Raw genomic sequence first — 26,308 nt, forward strand, 5'->3', positions numbered from 1 at the left:
GAATAACAACGTTCCTAAGTAACTTATCCACAAGTTAGAGATAGATTAACATTAAATTTGATCGTATTACTGGATAGTTAATTTGTAAAGACAATTTAAATTAAATTTTGACACAGCAGCACTGTGAACTGAGTTATGGTAACACCAAAACTGAACTAGCGGGTATTCACCGTATTTTATGATTAAGTTCAATATTGTAAACTAAGCAATTTGGGAGAAACCCCTAAATTTGTGTTACATAAGCGAGTTTTTCCTTCCCCGTAAATTTTTGAAGCAGCAGGTAAAACATGTGCTACGAGTAGATACGACAATTTCAACGCCACAGATGGTTTGAATCTTTAAATAAATAAATGAATATCCTTTATTCGCTGAAAAACTACTAATGAAAAAAATATATACATGTAATATCTCTCAACGGCTATTCTCACGTGTTTAGTCGACGTTAGCCCAACTAGTTTCAAACCCATCCGGGTTCCTTTTTTAAGGGAGTCAGTTCGCGCACGCATCTCGGTTGAGACACCATAGTCACCCGAGGAAGCAAGGAGCCGACCAAAGTTTATGCTCCTAATTGGTTCCCTGAGACCCAGGTGCCCCTACACCTAGCTTAGTATCTTATCTGGCAGATGGGGCTCTCCGAAACGCTTTCAGATTTCAGTCCTCTCCTCTCAGTTGAGTTATTGAGGCTTCCATACTTTCCTTAACATTTTGCTAGGTTACTTTTCCCCAGAACAATTTTAGTTAGATAAATCAATTCCTAATTAATAACTTGTATTTAATGCTGCGTCAAAAGCTACAGGATAATAAAATGAAATTATTACGTTCGTGCTAGATGAGACCCGCAACTTCGTCCGCATGGATTTAAGTTTTTTGAAATTCATAATTTCTAAATTTCTGGTCTGGTCTGGTGGGAGGCTTCGGCCGTAGCTAGTTACCGCCCTGCCAGCAAAGCCGTGCCGCCAAGCGATTTAGCGTTCCGGTACGATGCCGCGTAGACAGGTTAGCCCGCATCCATCTTAGATTGCATCATCAGTTACAATCAGGTGAAATTGCAGTCAAGGGTTAGCTTGTATCTGAATAAAAAAAGTAGCAAATATTGTCAAAATTTAAAATACATATTGAGAAAAGGTCACATGCAGATAGACAGGCACATTTCAGCATTTATAGTATTAGATTAGTATGGATTCAATTTTTAATCATTTCCTTATTTTAAATGATAAATTAAACTAATTTAACTAACCAACGTAAGAGGTAAACCGACAAAATAATGTTTACACTCCTGGAAAGTAAATAAGTATATTATGTACCTAAAGTTTGATGTTTGGAAGGTTATATAATAGAATATTCACTACCTTCCTATATTATTTGTGTTTGTTTGCTGGTTTGTCCTTAATGGAGCAACGGATCGACGTGATTTTCCTGGAAAGTGACATAGGCTACGCGTTATCCCGGAAAATCAAAGAATTCCCGCGGGATTTTGAAAAACTTTAATCCACGCGGACAAAGTTACGGGTGTCAACTAGTCATTACCCATATTATAAATATGAAAGTGTGTTTGTTTATTGGTTTGTTGGTTTGTCCTTCAATCACGTCGCAACGGTGTAACGGATTGACGTGATTTTTTGCAGGGTATAGATAAAGACCTGGAGAGTGACATAGGCTACTTTTATCCCTGGAAATCAAAGAGTTCCCACGGGATCATTAAATACCTAAATTCACGCGTACGAAGTCTCGGGCATCAGCTAGTACATAAATAATTCCCGACCCTTTTATAGGTGGTGGACGATTTTATAGGTGGTGGTGTAGATACCCTACTCGGGGCGGGTCATTGGTGCAGTGGACTAGGCGACGTCCGCCCGCGGGCACCGCGCCAACTATTAATTTGCACGCCACAGCTCATGTATGCCCAGAGAAAGCCTAACTAGTTCAAAAAAGTGCCTGTAAAACACACACACACACCGCGTGTGCACAGTCACACGCGGTTGAAGCACAGTGAGGGAGTTCTCGGTTGGATCCTGAATCGATATATTATGTGAAATATTCGGTATTTGAACACTAGGGGTGTCGTGAAATCAAATATTTAAAAATATTATTAAGTACTAGCTTATGCTCGCGACTTCGTCCGCGTGGACTACAAAATTTCAAAACCCTATTTCACCCCCTTAGGAGTTGAATTTTCAAAAATCCTTTCTTAGCGGATGCCTACGTCATAATAGCTATCTGCATGCCAAATTTCAGCCCGATCCGTCCAGTAGTTTGAGCTGTGCGTTGATAGATCAGTCAGTCAGTCAGTCAGTCAGTCAGTCAGTCAGTCACCTTTTCCTTTTATATATTTAGATTTAAATATTTAAAACTATCTGCCGCGCAAGCTATCACAACGGCCCATTGTCACACACCTAGCACTTGTAATAATATTACAAGTGATAAATATCACTTGAAGCTTGTAATTTACAAGTGTAGTTTTGTAAAAAGTCACTACCGCACTAGTCGTTTCATAGCTAGTAGTTGACAGGTGAAACCTTTTTTTTATCGCTGGGAAATGCGTTAGGTATGCGGGGTGTGGGATTCCACTTTTCAAATTGAAAAACGGTAGCCTCAAAATAGCTAATCTGTTTGGCGCATAATTTTCAGCAGAAGGACGTATGAACATTACTTCCATCACACTTCCACCTGAAAAAAACTCTCAAGTCGTGCCTCTTTAGGCGGTAAAAAATCTTTATGTTTTTGTAGTCATTTTACCTTACGATTATGTAAAACCGAGTTAATATTATTATGAATGTAATTCGACATTGACCTCGATTATTTAAAACGTCAGCTTCGCAAGAAAAAGAGATATGCAAATTCATATAAATTGATTGTACCTACCTACCTAAATAACTAGTAATATTAGATAAAGCCACCCACACACGGGCTACAGGACTTAAAGACCAGGGTTAACTCTAACGAAAAAACCGGCCAAGTGCGAGTCAGACTCGCGCAGCGAGGGTTCCGTACTACAATCGTATTTTATATCGAAATTTTGCGCGATAAATCAAAAACTATTATACCTAAAAGTAAATAAAAATCTGTTTTAGAATGTAGAGTAAAGCCGTTTGATAATATGATACCCCACTTAGTATAGTAATCTTACTTTGAAAGTTGAAAATAGCAATATTTGTTCATGAACATGAGCCTCAATAGCTCAACCGGTATAGGAGTGGACTGAAAACCGAAAGGTCGACGGTTCAAACCCCGCCCGTTGCACTATTGTCGTACCTACTCCTAGCACAAGCCTGACGCTTAATTGGAGAGGAAAGGGGAATAATGGTCAATTAATATGGCTAATATTCTTTTATAAAAAGAAAAAAGAAAAAGAAAATGTTTGAACAAACGGGGGTTTTTTCAAACATTTTTAATTCAAATTTATAGGTAAGTTTTAAACTACACAACCATTGTATATCCTCATAGAAAGACCTCCCTGGCGCAGTGGTAAGCGCTGTGTGTCCCGGGTTCAATACCCGGCAGAGGTTTGGAATTTTATCATTTCTAAATTTTTGGGAGGCTAAGGCCGTGGCTAGCTACCACCCTACCAGCAAATCCGTGCCGCCAAACGATCTGCCATACCCCTTCCAGGTTAGTCCGCATCCAACTTAGACCACATAATCACTTACCGCCAGGTGAGATTGCAGTCAAGGGCTAACTTGTATCTGAATTTTAAAAAAAGTAACTGAATTCTGTGGCCTGTGTATGTGATCCCTAATGTTATTTTTACTAAATAAATTATGTATAAACTACTGTAATCGGTCGCTAAACAATAAATAGTCAAAGGTCTGTTTTATTAAACGGTAATTAAAAATATTTTAATTTTTATTATTTCTTTTGAATTGAGAAAAAAACCTTGTTCAAGGATAACTAGGTATCTAGTATTCAATTCTTTTGTTATCAAGTAATACAATTGGATCATTTGATTTAGAGGTTTTGAAAAAATAATCTCAATCAGATCGCGATGATGGCGTATCTTTGGTGTCCTAACGTCGATGAAGTATTATTTCTAGTTTATTTATCATTTTATGGTTCCGTACCTCAAAAGGTTATCTGTCTGTCTCTTGGTCGTATCTGTCAATTCGGAGGAATCAAAACCTATTGGGTACTTCCCGTTGACCTAGAATCATAAAATTTAGTAGGTAGTGTATTATTGCATAAGTAAAGGAAACAGTTTTCTCTATTCACCAGCGGGTCTACGCGACATGTGATATCCTAATCACGCATTCGCACAGTAAAAGTACTTTCGTTCGGGGTCGCATTGCCATTCAAAGGCTATCCTATTCCCTGTCCACCTTACATCATTGCCTGGTACATTTTATGGGAAATTCATACCTTGTTTTGTTTTCTCCAGAATTTGAAAATGTTTCTTGGAGATTATGTTCTTTATATAGAATTTGAATAATGCTCAAACGATTATGTTGCTTTTATTTTTAGCGAATATGAAGCTAGTAGAGAGAATGATTTAAGATTCCGAAAAGTCTCGATTCTCATTATTTCCTATCCCATGGAAATTTCAAAAAATCTTACCTTATATTTTATTCCTTGTCTAAATTATAAAGGGACCTGTATTGCAAAATAGCTTTCTAGGTCCAAGGGTCCTAGGCTGGGCGTTGGGCGTCGAGGCGAACCACTAATATATATTTAGATTTGTTTCCCAAAATATATTTGAGTGTAAAGTAGTCCACGCGTTGTACCACGTGACGGCGCGGTCACGTGTCGGCAACTGACCCAAAGATTATATTCAAATATTCTCCGAATTCGGAATTCATGTTGACGCTATAATTTCGCATTTCATATTTTTGTGCATGTCGAATTTATTTCGATGGAATCAATGTAAAGAACAGACACAATAATATACCTACTTACTAACTTAGTGATACTATGCCGTAAATGATTAGGGCTACTATGCCGTAAATGATTTCCTAAACGACGAACATAAAAATAAATAATAATATCGGTCTCCCTAACTAAGGTCTAAGGACCAAATTGCGACACCCAAACTGGGTATCCATAATACTTTGTACATACTTAATATGATGTAGTTTATGGAAATGCAATAAATGAAATGAAATTGAAATTGATATAATTTGCATAGGTACCTACTATTACTAGGTACTAGCTGCCCCGGCGAACATCGTACCGCCTAACAGTCGATTCTTTTTCAGACAATTTTTTAAATTTTTCTCTCTGTAAGAACCATCCTCGTACTTCAAATAATTAGCGAAATCGGTTCAGCTGTTCTCGAGATTTGCGATGAGCAACACATTTAGTGATTCATTTTTATATTATAGAGATGAAGAAAATCTTGGAAGTGGTATGGCACTTATACCTAAATAGATGTATAAACAAACTAGCTGATGCCGGGACTTCATCCGCATGGATTCAAGTTTTTAACTCTTTAATTTTTCGGAATGAAAAGTAGCTTATGTCACTTTCCAGGTCTTTAACTATATACATGCAAAAAATCACGCCGATCCCTTGATCCCTTATGGCATGATTGAAGGCTACACTAAATTCGAACGGGTTTACACGCAAAAAGTTCGGGCATCAGCCTTCTAGCCACGTGGCACGTGGCACGGCGCACGTAGCTCAACGCAGCGTCCGACCACAGCAGCGATACTGACCTTATCATAATATTATGTGAGTGCAATTAAAGATAGGATAGGCTGTGGCCACGGGGCGCCTAGAGCTGCCACGGTAGGCCATTTTATTTATTTACTAGCTTATGCTCGTATCTACGCGACGCGCGCCGACCGAGAGGCCGGCCGAGGCGTCGCTGGCATGATGACATTGCTGAGTTGGCGGAAAACACCTGGACCAGGCTGGCGAGAGATAGGGACAGATGGAAAGGGATGGAGGAGGCCTATGCCCAAAAATGGGTTATTCCAATGACATAGTGAAATTAGTGAATACATTAAACTAAAATACAATTTAATTTGCTGACTAAAAATAATAACTGACGTTTATAATTATTATATAATTTAATTTACAATTCTAATTTGTTTTGACATATTATGTACGTACTTACAAAATCACAATATTATTATTAATCTAAGACTATGTAATTTCATGTTAATTTTTCATTCTAATTTTTTATTAATTGAATTTTGTTATAATGTTTAAAATAATAGTAATCTTAATATGTAAGTAAGTACTTCTAATTGCCATATTTAGTAACTTAAATGCAACTTCTGTGACAAATTGTATAAAACCATATTATCTTGATCGAATTGGAATAAAGGCTTTATTTATTTATTTACTTTAATTTTAGCTTATGCTCGCGACTTCGTCCGCGTGGACTACACAAATTTCAAACCACTATTTCACCCCCTTAGGGATTGAATTTTCAAAAATCCTTTCTTAGCGGATGCCTACGTCATAATAGCTGCATGCCAAACAGCCCGATCCGTCCAGTAGTTTGAGCAGTGCGTTAATAGATCAGTCAGACAGTCAGTCACTTTTTCCTTTTTTTTATATATTTAGATTAGAATAGAATAGAATATATTTTTATTTAAGTAAACTTATTCAAGTGCTTTTGAATCGTCAGGTATTTTAATTTACGACTGGTTCGGAATGTCGTTCCTACCGAGAAGAACCAGCAAAGAGATTAAGTACTAACATTAATAACATAACTATGTATAGGTAAGGAAATATTGTTACTGGCACACTAACTCTATAAGTAAATATAAGGTTGTAAATTTAAAGGAAAGGACCCCGGATGGGTTCGAAACTAGTCGGGCTAACGTCGACTAAATACGTGAGTAGAGCCGTTATATTCATTTATATTATCACTTATATCGTAGGATATATTCATTTGTTTATACTAACATAGTTAGCATACTTGATATAGCATTATCAGCGTAGTTGATAAATTGCCGTAGACGGAAAGCCGCAAAGCGGAATTATAAGAGCTAAAATTGTAGAGACGACACCACAAAATTCCCTTATAAATAACTGGCAAATTACTATTTCTCAACTAACTCGATATTCAGTAGGTAACTGCGGGGTCCTATTGCGCAACGCAATCACAATCGACTTTAAAGACAATTGCGATAAAGAGTTTTTGTTTCATTCCATGAAAAGTTAACCCATGGTTGCGAATTCACCTGATATCATCATCATCATGATCAACCCATCACCGGCTACTACAGAGCACAGGTCTCCTCTCAGAGTGAGAAGGGTTTTGGCCATAGTCTACCACGCAGGCCAAGTGCGGATTAGCAGACTTCACACACCTTTGAGAACATTATGGAGAACTCTCAGGCATGCAGGTTTCCTCACGATGTTTTTCTTCACTGTTAAAGCAAGCGATATTTTAATTACCTTAAAACGCACATAACTCCGAAAAGTTAGAGGTGCGTGCCCGGGATAGAACCCCCGATCTCCGATTGGAAGGCGGACGTCCTAACCACCTTGATAAGTATAGTATGCGGCAACCGGGGTATGAGACAGGGGGACTTCTCGCACACCCAAACGTCACCCGTACCGGCGGGGTCTGTGCGGGTGTGTGGGGCGTTCCCTCCTCGATTGGCATCTCGACCTGTCGCGTACTTATAGCACATCCCTACTCGTGTGCACACAGCAGCACAGAGTAGACTACTTGTGTGCTTATAGCGACGAATGGCACTGCAGTCTTAGGAAGTCTGTAGTAAAAAATATTTTACAAACTTACATTTGCACTTGGTAATAATTTAATCAACAAATATCCTTCCAAGTTTTTTAAATTAAATCATCGGAAATACATCGGTATTGTAATAAAAAAATCCTTCCAAGTTATGGAACCCTCGGTGCGTGACTCAACTAAATAAACAAAAGAAACTTAGCTAAACAAAAGAAAACCGACCAAGTGCGAGTTTAGCTAATTTTCATATTGCAAAACTTCATTGCGATCACTTTGATAGCTTCAGTTTGGTAGTAGTTTGGTATTTCGCAGAGGCGTGCCAGTACAATACAAAGCACTTACCGGCCAAGTTAGACACGATGTATTCCTTGAGGAGCGGGTTCGATGCCCGGCCGGAGCGCGTGGTGCGAGCAACATCCTTTGATGGCAAAAGACATACAAATCCATACTAGTGATATAAATGCCGTGACAGCGTAGTGGTTACGAGTTACGACGTCCGCCTCCTATTCGGGAGATCGCGGGTTCAATCCCCGGGCATGCACCTCTAACTTTACGGAGATGTTTTAGAAATTAAATACGTAAAATCATCGTGAGGAAACCTGTACGCCTGAGTTTTTTCCATGTTCTCAAAGGTTGTAAAGTCTGCCAAGTTCTCACTGTAAGAGGAGACCCGTACTCAGTAGTGGGCCGGCACTGGGTTGGTAAATATAAATGCGAAAGTGTGTCTGTCTGCTACCTTTTCTCGGCCCACTCGTAAACGAATTTTGACGAAAGGTACAGAGCTTTACAGATATCTTGCATCCCGGGGATGGTACTTTGGTTCCGGATAAATCCAAGAGTTCCCAAGGGAGTTTTAAAACCTAAATCCACATGGACGAAGCGAACCTCAAACTTTTTTAATTATGTGCGTATTAAAATATCACTTGCTTTAACGGGAAGGAAAACATCGTGAAAAAACCTGCATTGAGTTCTCGATAGTTAGATAGAGTTCTCCATAATGTTCTTAAAGTGTGTGAATTCTGCCAACCCATACTTGGCCAGAGTGCTATGACCAAAGCCCTTCTCATTCCGAGAGGAGACCCCGTGCTCTGTAGTGAGCCGACAATGGCTATCATGATGATGATGGTGATTACGAACGGGTTCGATGCCCGGACGAAGCACGTGGCGCGAACGACACCCTCTGACGGCAAAAAACTGGGAATCATACATATTGATCTGAGGCATTGTTTACGTTTATTAAAAGCTTCCATAATGAGCTTCTACTTCGTTCTATCAACAGGGATTTCCTATTTAATAACAATGATGGAATAATAAAGTATCACATTGTTTTGAACTCAAGTCTCAAGCTGTATTATTGCAAGTGTGTATTAACTTTAAATATTAATAAATGTCTTCTCAGACCAGGGCGCGTTAGGGCGAGGGCGGGCCCTCATAATTCTTCTATATACTTGTCTAATTATTGAACTATTGACTCTTAGCGGATGCCTACGTCATAATAGCATGCCAAATTTCAGCCCGATCCGTCCAGTAGTTTGAGCTGTGCGTTGATAGATCAGTCGGTCAGTCAGTCAGTCACCTTTACCTTTTATATATTTAGATTAAGCTGTGCAAGTTATGTGGATACGTGCGCTGAAACACGTACGTAAACTTCTAAAGTCATAACCGCGATATGATCTACTATTACCTACTCCAAAATTGGCAATAATACGTATGTGCATAAGTAAACAAGGATGAACCATCATGCATCTTATTTTCATTCATAACATTAGTCCTAGATTAGTCATTAGTCTTACACAAAACAATTTATAACTAACTAGCTAATGCTAAATGCATTTATATTTTTACTAGCTTATGCTCGCGACTTCGACCGCGTGGACTACACAAATTTCAAACCCCTATTGCACCCCCTTAGGGGTTTAAGTTTCAAAAATCCTTTCTTGGTCTGTACAGTGCAACAAGACTATCTTAACGCGTGGCGAAAATCGGAACTAACGTTGCCGTCAAGTGTCCCTTTATTCTTGTTTGAATATTCTAAGCCTTTGTTCTCCAACAGCGCCCCCCTGTCAATGTCATTCAAGTGCCAAGAGAGCCTTCTCGCACTGTACTCTGTTCAAGTCCTAATAGACACAGCAGATTTATAAACAAACCGTGCACTACGTGGTAGTGAACTTTTTCGACGAGTCATTGAACTATCGCAATTAAGAGTTCGAACTCGAAATCCGATAGATAGCCTTTTCGACTCCTAGTTCACACGCTAAATTATATTTATTGGTACTTTTGTAATCTAGAAATGTTCGAAATTTAATGATTGTTTTTACCTAAGTATTTTAGTTTCAATACCTATGTATTTCTGAGTTATTTTAGCGTTTAAACTACCGTGAGTGATTTCTATTATATAAAATATCAATCCCGGCTGTACTCACGTGTCTAGTCGACGTTAGCCCGACTAGTTTCGTTTCCTTTCACTCCGGGGTGTCAACAATCTAGTCTAGGTGTCTAGTCGGGCTAACGTCGACTAGACACGTGAGCACGTGACACAGCCGGGATAGATATTATTTATTTCTGAGTTCTTTAACAATTTTGCAAAAAAAAAAACCAACTAATAATCACACTTCCGCATTTATGATACGGATAGTGATAATATGGGTAATGATAACGTAAATGATAATAAATGATTTATAATTACGATTCGTAAAATCAGTTTCGCAGTCAAGCGACGAAAAGTAAAACCTTTCACGCGCTGTCAGAAAGCATAACCTTTCCGTACAAAGCAAACATTAACTCTGTACTAGAACATGATCGTAAAGGTATAACTATTCGGCAACCATTCGATACGTCAACACATTTCACGTTGTGCAATTACGCACACTCGCGTCATTTTCACACGCCCACGTAGGGTTGCCATGCGTGAAAATATAAACTTAGGACACATAAAATAAATTCTGATCATACTAATATTATAAATGCAAAAGTATGTGTGTCTGTCTGTGTGTCTGCTATCTTTTCGCGGGCCATCCGTTCAACCGATTTTGACGAAATTTGGTTCAGAGATAGCTTGCATCCCGGGGAAGGACATAGGCTACTTTTTATTCCAGAAAAATCAAAGAGTTCCCATGGGATTTTTAAAAACCTAAATCTACGCGGACGAAGTCGCGGGCATCATCTAGTAAGAAATTTTTTTTTCAGATAAGTATAGCACTTGAACTTTGTATAATATGTATAGGTATTATGCATGTACGCAAATAAAACTATTATATCAAAATGTTTTCTATATTTGCATATCAGTTATTATAATCAACCAAAAATATAAGTCTTAGAAAAACAATTAGTTATCATGACACAGTAGATATTACTGATCAAGTGATCAATTATTGTGACGTAGAGATACAATGTCATGAACTCGGTACGTCTGATGGAAGAAACCAGACGGGTGGTTGCCCTAGTGCGAATGACAGAGAAATCGTCGGGGCTAACGTACGATAAATTGGAGCAAAACACTAGGGGTCGACGACCCGTGGATTTTTATCGGAATTTATGAATAGGGGGTTATTAGAGGTAAGCATTATTGCTACTTTTAAATAATTTTCATTTGGCGAAATTATTATTTTCCTTCCCAGTGATTTTACAGGCGATTTTTCGCTGAAAGTGTTTTTTCAATTTTCGCACTTACATTCGTTTGCTACATTAATTATGGATAATATAATGAGTAGCCCCATGGACTTGAGAAATAAGTCTCTCCTCCGTGAGTAGCCCTGATATTTCGCAAGTGGTTTTTCACGTAACTAAAGTAATTTTTTGCACTTATTTGATTATAAGTACGTGAAATTGCTTTCCGTGAAACGTAGCAAGCGATTGTTTGTTACATTAATTTCATCATGATCATCATGATCATCATCATCATCATCATCATCATCATCATCATCATGATCAAACCGTCGCCGGCTCACTACAGTGCGCGGGTCTCCTCTCAGAGTGTGAAGCGTTGTGCGATAGTCTACCACGCTGGTCATGGCGTGCTGATTGGTAGACTTCACACACCTTTGAGAACATTATAGAGAACTCTCAGGCATGCAGGTTTCCTCACGATCTTTTCCTTCACCGTTGAAGCAAGTGATATTTAATTACTTAAAACGAGCATAACTCCGAAAAGTTAGAGATGCGTGCCCGGGATCGAACCGGGCTCCGATTAGAAGGCGGGCGTCCTGAACACTAGGCTATCACAGCTTACATTAATTTAGCTAGATGTTTTTCTCTTTCTAACAGTAGTGATGCAAGTGTTCTCTATCGCGCACCCTTAGATCGGATCAATGAACTTGTGCGCGCGAAATTTTAACACTAAAGCGGAATTAAATGTGATAATATTATCAAACGTTGTGAGATTTCACTTCGTGATTTTTCACATGCTATTGCACTATGAAAAGGCATTTCAAGTGAATTTTCACGTGCTACCTGTGAAATGGTCTGGTCTAGGGGTTATCGTAAAAGGTAAACCACCTGCTAGTTCGTTCACCGGTGGTAACGCCCCCAATGTATTAGAATTTTACTTTCTGTGCTCAATTATATTTATTACCATCATATTTATTTCAATCATAGTTCATTAGTTCAGAAGCCGATGACACCTTTAATAGCTGTCCAATTATTTATTCTGTAGCTTCGAAGCAAAATTAAAAACTAGATGATGCCCGCACCGTCATCCATGTGGAATTAGGTTTTCAAAATCCCATAGGAGTTCTTTGACTTTCGGGGATAAGAAGTAGCATAAGTCTATCTCCGGGATTCAAGCTACATCTACAGATAAATCTCGTCAAAATAAAAGGAGCCGTGAAAAGGTTACCTACCTACATGATAGACAAATACATACACTGTTGTATTTAGTTAGTATTCTAGATTTTGAATTACCTTGCAAATTACTTCCATTACTTTTACGAATGATTAAGAGTTGAATAAGAAAAGAAGTAAGTATATAGTTATAATAAAAATAAATAAGCCTACCTACCTCTAATTTTTTTTTTGATATATTTTGTATATATATATACAATTTTTTTTTTAATTATCTTTTTTTTTCTTTTTACTTACAAAAAAGGTATTAATAATTTGAAAAAATGAACTTACGTTCATTTTTTTTCAAATTATTAATACCTTTTTTTTAAATTTTATGAATTATTAAGTATTTATAGTACTTAGCTTCAAATAAATTAGACTTTAATAACCCCTTTTCGCTCTCTTCAATAATGAATTTTAGAAAGAGCTGAAAATTAAATGTGTGAATTGTTTTGTTTTAAATATAGCCATATCTGTGATATATCCATGAAAATGCGATCACGGCATAAAGAGAGAACATTTTACGGTAAACAAAAGAAAATACCTACTATAATTATTATATTTTGCGAAACCATCACAAAATAACCGTACAAGGAACGCTGGGGGCATATGTCATCTCGTAAAATTGCTTTATCTCAAAAACACAGCTTTGGACATGATAATAGCACCACGCAAAATTTGACGTGAAATTGTAATTTATTTTCTTAAAAAAAAGTTAAGTGGATAAAAGCATAATCAATTGCCATTTTTCCTGTTTAGCTACTTAAACGTAAATCTTGAATTTAAAATATGTATCTAAAAAACCAAACCGTCTTTGTTTTACCTATATTAAATGAAGAGCACAGCAACATGTATTTCCACGTTAAGAACAGATTTCAGAAATTGAGTCAAACACAATCTACTTATGTGGTATTCATAGTACTTAGTTTTTAATTATTCATTTCTGCCTAGATTGTGTCCCCTATCTTGTATGTTCTCGCCCAATTTGTCCGGTTTTGGAAATCCGATTTTCAAAGTCAAAGTATTTTGGCTCTCAAGTCTATGCTTCAGAATCTAACGAATAAGGAATCATTTCAGTAGTTTTCATGATTAGCGTTTTCAAATAGACAGGACAATCGGATCGGACTAACTATTTTGATCTATGTATTGACCTGGAACTATGTGGTCCAACAGGTGTGTGTGGGACCAACTAGGTGGTCCGACCAGCTAAAGGAGTCCAGCAGGTGTGGATTTCATCACATTGTAAAAATGGCCACCGACAGAAGCCGATGGAAACAGATAAGCCATTCGAGGGCAGTTTGCCAGGATCACGATCTTCAGCAATGAAGGAACGACCGGAGAGAGAGAGATTGACCTGGAAACATCTTCCATGATTATGTCCTTAATAAATCCAGAATTGTAAGTTCTAGCGACCAAATTCGTCAGTATGTTTCCCAATTTCATTCGTCATTCGCGTTCGTAGTTGTGCTCCGGTCAGGGACGAACATTCGGGGGGCAACGACCGGTCAAATATTCTGCGAGTGAAAAAAATTGCAATCACTATGTTCAACATGGTAAACTGGAAAGTGTTTAACATCTAAGCATATTTACGTGGATTTGGGAGTGTAAATAGATCAAATTTCAAATTGGTAAATAGAAGTTAGGTGGGTAAATACTATGCTATATTTACCTTTAGCTAATACGTGCACGTGAGGTGGCCAACAAATGATAAGTAAAGGCTAATAAAGAAGAAGAGAGAAGAATATTGTATTTGTTAGAAGTTAGCCGCTGAGTCCAACTCGGCTGGGCAGCGTTCGGGAAGCTTTGAGATGCTTCTCAACCAAAATTCGTTAGTGCCTGAAGCCTTAAGTCTTCGAACAGTGCGAATTGCCAGTCCAATGACATACGAATCCGAGACATGGTCGCAAACTATGAGTCTCACAAGAAAGTTCAGAGTCACTCAGCAGGCGATGGAGAGAGCTATGCTCGGAGTTTCTATACGTGAACAAATCAAGAATGAGGAGATCCGTAGAGGAACCAGAGTAACCAACAGTTGTGTTGCAAATGAAGTGTCAATGAACGGGACACATAGTTTAAAGAACCGATAGACGATAGGATCCTAAGCTGATGGATTGTATTGGAATGGAATTCAAAATTTTTCAAAAGGAAGAATTCCTGGAAAATTACAAAAGCGAATGGGAACCCTAGTTTCTAAAACCCTTTGTTGCAAAGCTTAGAAATTGTCAAAATTCATTTCATATCCTAACGGAAATCGATAATTGAACTACACGAGCGTAATTAATCGATTTCATGCCAATACGCTACATTATTCCTATAAAAACCTATAAAATGATATAGGTATTACAGCTGATGATGAAATTAGCTGATGCCCGCAATTTCAACCGCGTGGATTTAGCTTTTTAAAAATTCCACGAGAACTCTTTGATTTTCCGGGATAAAAAGTAGCCTATGCCACTCTCCAGGTCATTAAATATATCCATGCAAAAAACACATCGATCTATTGCTCCGTTGCGGCATGATTGAAGGACAAACCAACAAACAAACACACTGTCGTATTTGTGATGTGGATAGTGATAAAATATTATAAGCTACATAAAAGCTGCAATAAAAGCGCGCGAAATGCGAATGCTTGCGGAAAAACAAAATGGCGTCAGTTTTTTTTTTTCTATCGCGATGCAAGCCAAATTAAAGTGGCGGACGTTCGTCGACCCCGCCGCGACGTGCTGACTGGTGTGTTGGTGACCCGGCGTGACGTCACGTGACGTAGCGCGCGTGATGTCACAAGATGGCCGCCACACGTAGCACGTGCATACAGCTGGCTGCTGTAATTTATAATCTTCAAGGTCTTTTTTTACACTCGTACACTTGATGTTTTGTCGTTATGTAGGCTCGAAGTACTTATTGATGATTATAATAAAACACTGATCGATACAAAAGTACATAGTTTAGAATCTAACATATTATTATCGTAAATATTCTAGAGTAGACCTTACCCCCCTTACCCAAATGCAAAAGCAAAAAGCCTTGATCCAATTTTTATGATGTTTAAAAAAATTTAAATCGATACTTCCATACTAATGCGAAAATGTGTGTGTCTGTCTGATAGCGTTTCACGGCCCAACAATTTAACGGATTTTATGAAATTTGGTACAAAGTTAGCTTTTATCCCGAGGAAGGACATACCTAGGCTACTTTTATTCCGGAAAACCAAAGAATTCCCACGGGATTTTTAAAACACCTAAATTCACGCGGACGAAGTTGCGGGCGTCATCTAGTTATAGCCGACTTCGTCCGTGTGGACTACACTTTCAAACTATTAACCCCCCCTACCTAGGTATCCTACCTAACAGACATTTCAGATACCTAAATACGTAATCCAAGTTGTAAAATATTAATATTAAAATGTATTGTTATTTGATACCAAAAAAGAAATCTTTTATTAACATAAAACTATTTTAGTGTCTATTATAAAATAAATCTAGATTTTCCAGCTCTTGGTTTCTCTTAGGCGCCGATCCCACTGTGAACGTTCTAAAGTTCTAAATTCCGAGTCCTGCGTTCCTCTGCAAAACTGACCGAAATATTTGACCTTCGCGGTAATTTTTTTTGTTTTGAGATTATAATATAGCTATCGAGACGCCACACCGAGTGCGTCAGGCCAAGTTACGAGCTAGCTAGCATGCAGTGTGTCAAAGATTACATCGTAAGAGCGATGCGATTACGCACTGTACTTCCGTCATCCGAGTTCTTACCGTCATCCGTCAGGATACCAGCGATAATCTACGACTTAGGTATGTCATAAACTCTCATACAAAACAAAAAGGAACGTATTTTCACGGACTCGGATCGGATGAGTGCGTAACCGCCGTAATAGTGAATTATAGGCACGGAGGACCTGAACTCTAGAATCTAAACCTCTGTCAGTGGGATCCGGGGATTTCAACATCAATGGTGGGATCAATGCCTTAGAATGTAGAGAAATCTATAAAAAGTAGAGAAATCTAGAAACAATATTATGATTTGTGTGAGTTTTAATGACTTCGTATCTATTATTGGATGACCTCAGTTCAATATTAATAGCTATCGTAGATACGTATCTTGCAGACAAGGAAACCTGGTTTCGGTTCCTACCTAAACCCAGCTTCGTAATTTAGGTTTTTTAAAAATCCCGTGGGAACTCTTTAGCCTATGTCCTTCCCCGGGATGTAAGCTACCCCTGTACCAAATTTCATCAAAATCGGTTAAACAGTTGGGCCGTGAAAAGCTAGCAGACAGACAGACAGACAGACAGACAGACAGACAGACAGACACACTTACGCATGTATAATTCTAAGTATGGATTATAGTCTAACGGATCACAATGGATTTTCCACGGTTGGGTTTTAAGAAAAATACCTACATCCAAACCGGACGCTTAAAAAGGTTTATCATAAAACTGTTTAGGTAATATTTATATCCTCCTTTCATTCCGGGATAATACTAAATCCGTTTAGTTTTAGTGCGAATCGTGTATTGACAAAATACAAGCAATATGGTTGACTTTTTATTTTATACGAAAAGTCCCGAGTACTAAATATAGGTAATGCCTAATGTTTTTGTCTCGGTTGTAATGAATGATTTAGGTTTCGTTTTTGCTTTAATATTTATTGTATTTCTATACTATTATATAAAGAGGTAATGTCGTTAAGTTTGTTTGTAGGGGGTAATCTTTGGAACTACCGAACCGATTTTAAAAATTCTTGCACCAGTAGAAAGCTATATTATACATAGGCTATACGGGATCTTTAAAAACCTAAATCTACGCCGGCGAAGCCGCGGGGATCAGCTAGTATTAAATTAAGGTAAGGTAAGGGTAGTTTACTATATCATATCATCTTACAAATAAAAAATTATGACAATTAGGAAGCGTAAAATTTTACCAATTCTGAATAAAAGATTTGAGTTCAATTTTAGTAATTACAACATGAAGAAAATAATTAGTTATGCGTATCTTTTTCATCAAATTAAATAATTACACTACTCAATCTTTATTAAACTAACATTAATAAACACTAATTTAACACTTAGGTACCTACCTACTACGTAGGTATATTAAGATACCTACGACCTCAGATTAATCCTACGACAATTACTGAAAATGTATGAAATCGTGGGTGAATGGAATCCGGTATTCGACAACTAGTCAAATCAGTAACTTTTTATCAAACATCAAAACGACCACTTAGTATGCGATATTCAATGACATACTAGAATGTGACGTCACATCATAATGACGTACTTTTTTTAGTTTAATCGATAATTTAAAATGGTTATTACACTTAAAACTGAAAAGGACGTGGATTTTACCAATTTTGGAAGATCCTATTTAATAATAATAATAATCATCATCATCATCATCAACCAATAGACGTCCACTGCTGGACATAGGTCTCTTGTAGGGACTTCCACACGCCACGGTCTTGCGCCGCCTTGATCCAGCGGCTCCCTGCGACTCGTCTGATGTCGTCCGTCCACCTAGTGTTTAGTGTGTAGTGTTTTAATAATCACTGATAAATAAATTTTTTTGATGTATCTAGTCAAATCACCAAATACCCAATTCCTTTTTTTCATGTCTGAGTTTTTCATGAATGAAAGAAATAAAAAGGTATTTCAACAGTATTCTCATCTCCCGTATGGTCTAGTGGCTAGGATACCTGGCTTTCACCCAGGAGGCTCGGGTTCGATTCCCGGTACGGGAAATGGATTTTTGGTCGAATTTTATTTTTTGTTTTTGTTTATGCACGTAAATATAACAATTTATATATTTAGCCTCTTAATTCAATTCTATACATTTAAATAAAATTCTTGCACACGGATAAAGTTTTGAAAATGTTCAAAAGATTTTTTGAGTTTCTTCCGATCTTTGTATGTATTTAAGTTTGCAAATTCATTGTTATTCGTGTAGAGCGGCTCTCTACTTTACAGCGGTTTTTTTAAACCTTATTTTGTGATAAGGCGGCTCACAGTTGTGATTATCAAGATATGGATACAATAGTTATTAGGAAGAATTCTTTCTACAACCGCGCATTCAAACTGTTTAGTCAATTGCTATTGCGATTGCGATTATCATTATAGGTAGCTGTCAAACTTTGGTGATAGGCCCCACAGGATTCAAATCTGGTCACAATCATCATGACAATATTCAGCAAGACAAAAGCCGTTATTTGTAATTTCCAAAGAGATGAACAATAACCAGGCAAATGCGTCTGTCACTGGCGTCCCATATCCCCATAACATATTGTCTTGTTATATTAGCGATGCTGATTCTAATCCATGGTCTTTGGGAGTATAGTATACAGGGCAAAATTGTATTTATATCTGTTAAAATAAGAGTTAAATTAGCATGATTAGCATGCGCTGTTGAGGCTCAGGGCTGCCAGTAATCGAAAGCAAAAATGGGTGCGCGCATCCGTCGCGTACCTACCTATATGCGAAAGAAATGAAACTTGGTTATTTTTAAATTCGTAACAAATTATCTAGCGAACAATTTTTAAAATTTTGATAACAGTTTCTTTTTATGATATACCTACTAGCTGATGCCCGCGACTTCGTCCGCGTGGAATTAGGTTTTTTTAAAAATCCCGTGAGAACTCTTTGATTTTCCGGGATAAAAAGTCACTCTCCAGGTGTTTATCTATACCCATACATATACCATTCAACCATTTAATCTGGCAGCCCTGACGGAGGCGGTACTTAGAAACGGTTGACCCACATACCGGTCGCGCACATGACCTCGGCAAGTTTATTGTCAATACCACCGATCGTTTGAATACGGAACCACTGGTTTGGATCATGAATTTGGTATGTATGACGCATTTTGCTGTTGCTAATTTTGTCTCGGTCCTAGTGTTAGGCTGATTGATATATTATTATTATAGGCATTTGTTTCACTTGACTCGCATTCAGGGAAATACTGTATCTTTCTTATAAGGGAGAGATCAGAGATGAGATAAGAGTTTATGCGATAGAAAGAGAGGTGTTTATTAAATTTTAGGCCGCAGAGCTGTGAGAACTGAATTGCCCTTATTAGCACTTATCTCTTGCTAACGGATACCCGTCGTGTGCTACTATGCTAAAAAACATTCTAAATCCATCTTCGCATTGCTAATGAAACTGTTTTAGGGCACATCTGTAGGATGGTTTTAAAGTCGACGACGGACACAGGTAGAACCATTTTTTGTGTTTTATAAATTAAGAAGATAAAGAGTTACGCGATAGAAAGAGAGGTGCTTGTTAAATTTTACGTCTTTGCGGATTCATCCTACGTAGAACTAGCTAAGTATATCTATCGTAGTTATCAGTTCCCAGGGAGATGCGGAATCGACGTCGGATAGATGATGCCATGTACGTACAGCGGGTCCAAAGGTTTGGTAACGGTCGGCCCACAAACCGATCAATACGCCGTAACTGTCTAGCGTACAGTTAGTATCGATAATATGTGGACTGGAACCGTGTCACTGAAGTTCCTAGACCGATTTTTTTTTTAAATTTATAGACTAGCCATTGGCTGTAGTAAGACTAGCGCTTAAGGGACATAGATCTGTACCTTTCATCAAAATTAGTTAAACGGATGGGCCGTGCAAAGCTAGCAGACAGACACACTTTCGCATTTATAATATCAGGTAAGGATTATTTGTTTATACCGCAGAACTCACAGTGTGCAATTATCAGTTCCCAGGTAGATGCGGAATCGACGTCGGATAGATTACGCCATGTACGTACAGCGGGTCCAAAGGTTTGGTAACGGTCGGCCCACAAACCGATCAATACGCCGTAACTGTCTAGCGTACAGTTAGTACCCATAATATTATGTGGACTGGAGCCGTGTCACTGACAACCCTTGACAGATTTTTTATTTTATTTATAGACTAGCGCTTGGCTGCAATCATACCTGCTGGCTACCTGCTGGCAAGTGGACGATGCAGCCTAAGGCAAGTATTAAGTAGGCAAAATTCCCTTGGGAACTCTATAAATATGGATAAATAGTAGCCTTTGTCCTTCCACGGGATGCGAGCTATCTTTGTACCAAATTTCATCAAAATCGGTTAAACGTATGGGCCGTGAAAGGCTAGCAGACAGATAGACAGACATACATTCGCATTTATAATATTGGTATGGATAGTATGGATATGGATAAGTGCTAATAAAGGCAAATCAGATCTCACAGTGCTGCAGCCTAAAATTGAATAAACACGTCTTTTTCTATCGTGTATACCTACTCTTATCCAGTGGCGTGCAGGTCATAGAGGCATAAATGCACTGCTTACCCCAGTTGTTATAGCTTAATGCTTATTTTTCATTATAGCCTACCAGTAAACAGGTTCCTACCTAACTAATGCCTACCCTGGTCTCAAACCCTGTGCACGCCACTGCTCTTATCTCTTTCTTATCCATACTAATCCATACTAATATTATAAATGCGGAAGTGTGTCTGTCTGTCTGTTAGCCTTTCACGGCCCATCCGTTCATCAGATTTTGATGAAATCTGGTACAGATATAGCTTGCATCCCGGGGAAGGACATAGGCTACTTTTCATCCCGGAAAATCAAAGAGTTCCCACGGGATTTTTAAAAACCTAAATACACGCGGATGAAGTCGCGGGCATCAGCTAGTTTATAATATTAGTATGGATATAACTACAGAAAGGAATAATAATTAAGTCGAGGCTCAGTGTACTTGTTATGGAGGTACGTCTTGCTCTTAACATGGCTCGCAGACTGCACGACTGACTGTGTGATGCTAAAGATATACAAGGGCCTTTGTAGCTTATGTGAATAGAGATACTGTCAACGCTTCTTATTAAGTTGACAGTGCGTTCGCGGCCTATCGGAACTATCATGTAGATTATGCCTAAAATTAGTCTATGGTCAGAATTGTACCTATATTAGAACTGTCAAAATAAACCGTTACATACACACACTCTCCGCTGAAAAGTACGTTGTTTCATTGTTCCTTCTCCGAACCTAAAAATTAGAAGACCTGCCTATCGGGTCTTCGGTGTTAGTTCAAATAACTAACATAGTGGCGACCGTAAACTGGACACCTGGGAAGGAAGAAGCCAAGCCATCCAGCGAGAGAATCATCGTCGTTGACGCCAGCCGGGACGCCAATCGTTTCGCAGCATCAGGTTCAACGCAAATCATCGTCGTTGACGCCAGCCGGGACGCCAATCGTTTCGCAGCATCAGGTTCAACGCAAATCATCGTCGTTGACGCCAGCCGGGACGCCAATCGTTTCGCAGCATCAGGTTCAACGCAAATCATCGTCGTTGACGCCAGCCGGGACGCCAATCGTTTCGCAGCATCAGGTTCAACGCAAATCATCGTCGTTGACGCCAGCCGGGACGCCAATCGTTTCGCAGCATCAGGCTCAACTCAAATCACCATCGTTGTAGCCAGCCGGGACGCCAATCGGACCGCAGCATCAGGCTCAACTCAAGAAGACGTCTGAAGCCATCGCCGGGACGCTGATCGGACCCGCAGCATTTGGGCTCAGACAGAGGGAGCACTTTTCTACGCCGGCAACAACGAGGCCGGACCAATATTTCAGATAAGTGTCCTATCCCACATAAAACACAACACATTCATCCAAACATCCATAAATCCATTTCACAGCTACCTTATGCATACATCCATTGCTCCATAATCATCCGTACTTCACGCACTATTCAAAGGGCCATACCACTTTGCACAATCAATCACAAAATTCAAAATTTGCACGTTATTCGTCACTTCATCCGTTACGCATTAGCCGTACCTACCTACTCATTACTTCATATTATCATAATTCATACGATTTTTAACTGGCGCGTGCACTTATTGGAGCTGCGCGGACGACTGGAAACCGGTTCATGTTCATCGGTTAGACGACAACTTCAAGCGACGTGCATAGGTAACGTACCTAGTCATAGATAGATATACGTTTTACTTATTATTTTGCAGCGATCTAGCGGCCACCGATAAGAAACCAGTTTTTGCTCACCCACAGCTGTTATAATAACGCTTCAATATGTCTCTGAAAGAATTAATTATTAAACGCAGCAGCGTAAAAGGGCGCGTTACTAAATTTAAGAACTATATTTCTAAGATTAACAAGCTTTCAGTGTTAGATTCATTGGAATTAGGCGAGTTAAAACTTAAATTAGGTAAAATTGAGTGCTTAGCTAGTGAGTTTAGTGACGTGCAAAGTCAGATTGAATCTTTAAGCGGGGATAAATTAGATGCCGAACTAGATATCCGCGAGGAGATCGAAAATGAATTAGACAGCGTGACTTCGTTAGCTCAGGACATTCTGTCGCGTAATTCGAAGGTTCCGTGCTTTGAAGACGCGCACAGTAGTTCTTCGGGGCAAGAACGAGGCGTCTCACAAGGCATTGGGTTCAAATTACCTCTAATTCAAATCTCGAAATTTGACGGAACAGTTTTTAAATGGTTAGAATTTCGAGATACTTTCCGGTCTCTCATTCATGATAACGAGCACATACTGCCCATCTATAAGTTTCATTATTTAAACACGTATTTAGAAGGAGATGCCGCGCGTGTTATATCCAATCTCGAAGTTTGTGCATTGAACTACAAGAAGGCTTGGAGTTTATTATGTGAACGTTATGACAACAAGAGGCAGCTAATTAGCAATCACCTCAACGCTTTATTCAATATCGAAACACTGTCCCGCGAATCGGAACAGTCATTGCGTTCATTAGTAGATAATGTAAATAAAAATTTACGTGCGTTAGCGAGTCTAGGCCAGCCCGTTGATAAGTGGGATAGTTTAATAATACATATGGTTAGTTCTAAATTAGACAGCCATACTAGTATGAAATGGGAGGAGCATCGAAACTCGCTAAGTGATATGCCGACTTTAGATCAATTTAATAAGTTTTTAAAGGAGCGTGCAGATGTTTTGGAATCATTTAATCAAAATAAAACTCAAAACAAACGTGTTTCGTCTAATGCCGCGCCAATCGCGAGCAATACTAATAACTATAACAAAAATACAAGACAAAATAAATCTTTTTCGTATGCTGTTCAATCGGGATACAATAATGCAGATAGAAATCGCGCTCGCTGTGTAGTTTGCAAGCTTGACCATGCAATCTACAACTGTCCTTCATTCTTAGCCAAAACCCCTGAACTCCGGATAGCCGAGGCTCAGAAGCTGAAGCTATGTCTGAACTGCTTAAGGTCAAACCATCGAACTCGTCAATGCTTTTCGAGTCGTTGTAGGGAGTGCAGAAAACCACATTCTACCCTGCTTCACAAGCCCACAGAGGAGCACTCTGCACCCACAGTTCAGAATTCCGTCGATGAACTTAGTGTGAACCTAGCTAGGCAGGCAACTTCTCACGTCATGTTATCCACCGTGATGGTAGAAGTTCTGAACCCTCTAAACTCCAAGACTGAAGTCATTCGCGCGCTTCTAGACTGTGGAAGCCAGTCTAGCTTTTTGACAAAGCGCGTCAAGGAAAAATTAAATTTAGAGGCGATACCCACTAATCTCACCGTCGTAGGTATAGGTAATAATTCAAATAATCATGTTACTGAGAGGTGTTTGGTTAGGTTTAACTCATTGCAAGGCGACTATCATGCAAGTTTGTCTTGTTTTATTATGCCAGAATTAACGGCGAATATTCCACAAATAAATATAGATTACAAACTATTTAGTCTCCCCGAGAACATTCAACTCGCGGACCCTAATTTTTGCAGCCCTGCGCCTGTAGATGCGCTTTTAGGGGCCGACCTATTCTGGGATGTAATAGGTAACACCGTCAAATCATTAGGTGACAGAAAACCATATCTGTGTAACTCACGATTTGGGTGGGTTATTTCCGGTCCTATTTCATTAAATTGTGACCCTAAGCAAACTTATTGCAATTTTTCATCAAGCGAGTCGTTCGATGATCGCTTAGATAATCAAATAGCCAAATTTTGGGACCCCCAAAAAATATTATTAAGTAATAGCGAGAAGGGTTGTGAGCAGAATTTTAAGACTCACACTACTCGCCTAAAATCAGGTCGATTTCGTGTTAAATTTACTTCTCAAAGATCTATCCGCGACCTTGAGAAATGCATTAATTTAAAATCGATCGACGCGTTAGGTAGGTCGAGCGTTCATTTATCGTACTCGAAGTCGTGGGTAGCTCCGGCCGGGAGGCCTATGACGATTCCACAACTAGCGTTATCCGCGGCGCAGCTCGCCGCTAGTCGTCACGTACAGCTACAAATCTGAAACCGGCAGAATGTTTCTCTGTTAACGTAGCTACTGCTAAAGGAATAACTCAATTTTTAAATTCCAATCCCGTCATTTCTGACTTTGCAGTTGACGAACAAATAAAATTTTCTTTTATGTCTTTATATTCAAGAGAAATTGGAGAGGTTGGGATCAATTCCGCCAAAAACATTCTCATTAAAAGATATTTGGCTCATAATAATTTGGCTTTAGAGAAATTAAATAGTCTTTTTTCGCAAGTGGAGGCTATACTGAATAGTCGCCCCTTATATCCCATGACTTCCTCTCCTGACTATCTGTTCCCTCGTTCCCCAGGACACTACCTGATTGGACGGCCTCTGACTGCGCTGCCGTCAACGAATGTCGAAGACTTCAGTTCCAGCAGCCTCGACCGTAACTCGGGGCTCGAGAAGATACGCCAGCAGTTCTGGCGTGGCTGGCAAAGAATCAGCGAACTTCAACAGCGCACTACGTGGCACACGAAACGAGAAAGGCTGAGCGTGGGAGATCTCATGCTTCTGCAAGAAGATAACTTCGCACCCCTCAAGTGGCGCCTCAGCTGGATTACCGCTCTGTACCAAGGAGCTGACGGAATCTCCAGAGTCGCCGATATCCGAACCGCGAGAGGAGTGGTGCGCGGGGCTATGACTAGCATTTGCCCCTTGCTTCTCCAGACGAATTTGTTTTCTCTTAAACGACGTTTAAGAGGGGGGGAATTTATGTCAACGCTTCTTATTAAGTTGACAGTGCGTTCGCGGCCTATCGGAACTATCATGTAGATTATGCCTAAAATTAGTCTATGGTCAGAATTGTACCTATATTAGAACTGTCAAAATAAACCGTTACATACACACACTCTCCGCTGAAAAGTACGTTGTTTCATTGTTCCTTCTCCGAACCTAAAAATTAGAAGACCTGCCTATCGGGTCTTCGGTGTTAGTTCAAATAACTAACAGATACCATGCCGTATTGCAACTGTTCATACAATCAGAGACTGTACTGTTCATATTATCTGGGAAGAGACTGTCCCCCATAACACGGGTTAACCTAGTTTGGGGGTCGAGGGTAATTTTAAGCAAAGTTGTAATTGGAATAAAATAATGATTTATTATTATTATAATTATTAATTAAAGCTGTGATAGCCTGGCAGTTAGGACGTCCGCCTTCTAATCGGAGCTCGGGGGTCCGATCCCGGGCACGCACCTTTAACTTTTCGGAGTTATGTGCGTTTTAAGTAATTAAATATCACTTGCTTTAACGGTGAAGGAAAATATCGTGAGGAAACCTGCACGCCAGAGAGCTCTCCATAATGTTCTCCATAAGGTGCTCCACACTTAGCCGGCCTTCTTACTCAATTGAGTAGGTACTCGTTAAAAAAATAGTTCCTCAACCCGGACGTAGCGGGATGTGGACACGAATGAATCACCTGACGCTATGATATAAATTAAGTTAAACTATGATAACGGTTGACCCAGATCGCGTTACCTAACAAGTTGCTAACAGTTACACCTAACATCCTGATATGGAGGCTCGCGGAACTCGGATGGCGCGATAACGGAGATCTGGACACGGCCTTAG

General features: G+C 39.2%; 1 non-coding gene across 1 annotated transcript; it reads left to right on the top strand.

Annotated features, from left to right (window-relative positions):
* Positions 1-18,129: 18,129 nt before the first annotated feature.
* On the top strand, positions 18,130-18,201 carry TRNAE-UUC (transfer RNA glutamic acid (anticodon UUC)). The gene has a single exon. It is a non-coding gene; the product is annotated as a tRNA-Glu (tRNA).
* Positions 18,202-26,308: the final 8,107 nt, after the last annotated feature.

This window comes from Maniola hyperantus, chromosome 24 (genome assembly GCF_902806685.2).
Source record: "Maniola hyperantus chromosome 24, iAphHyp1.2, whole genome shotgun sequence".
NCBI classification, from domain to species: domain Eukaryota; kingdom Metazoa; phylum Arthropoda; class Insecta; order Lepidoptera; family Nymphalidae; genus Maniola; species Maniola hyperantus.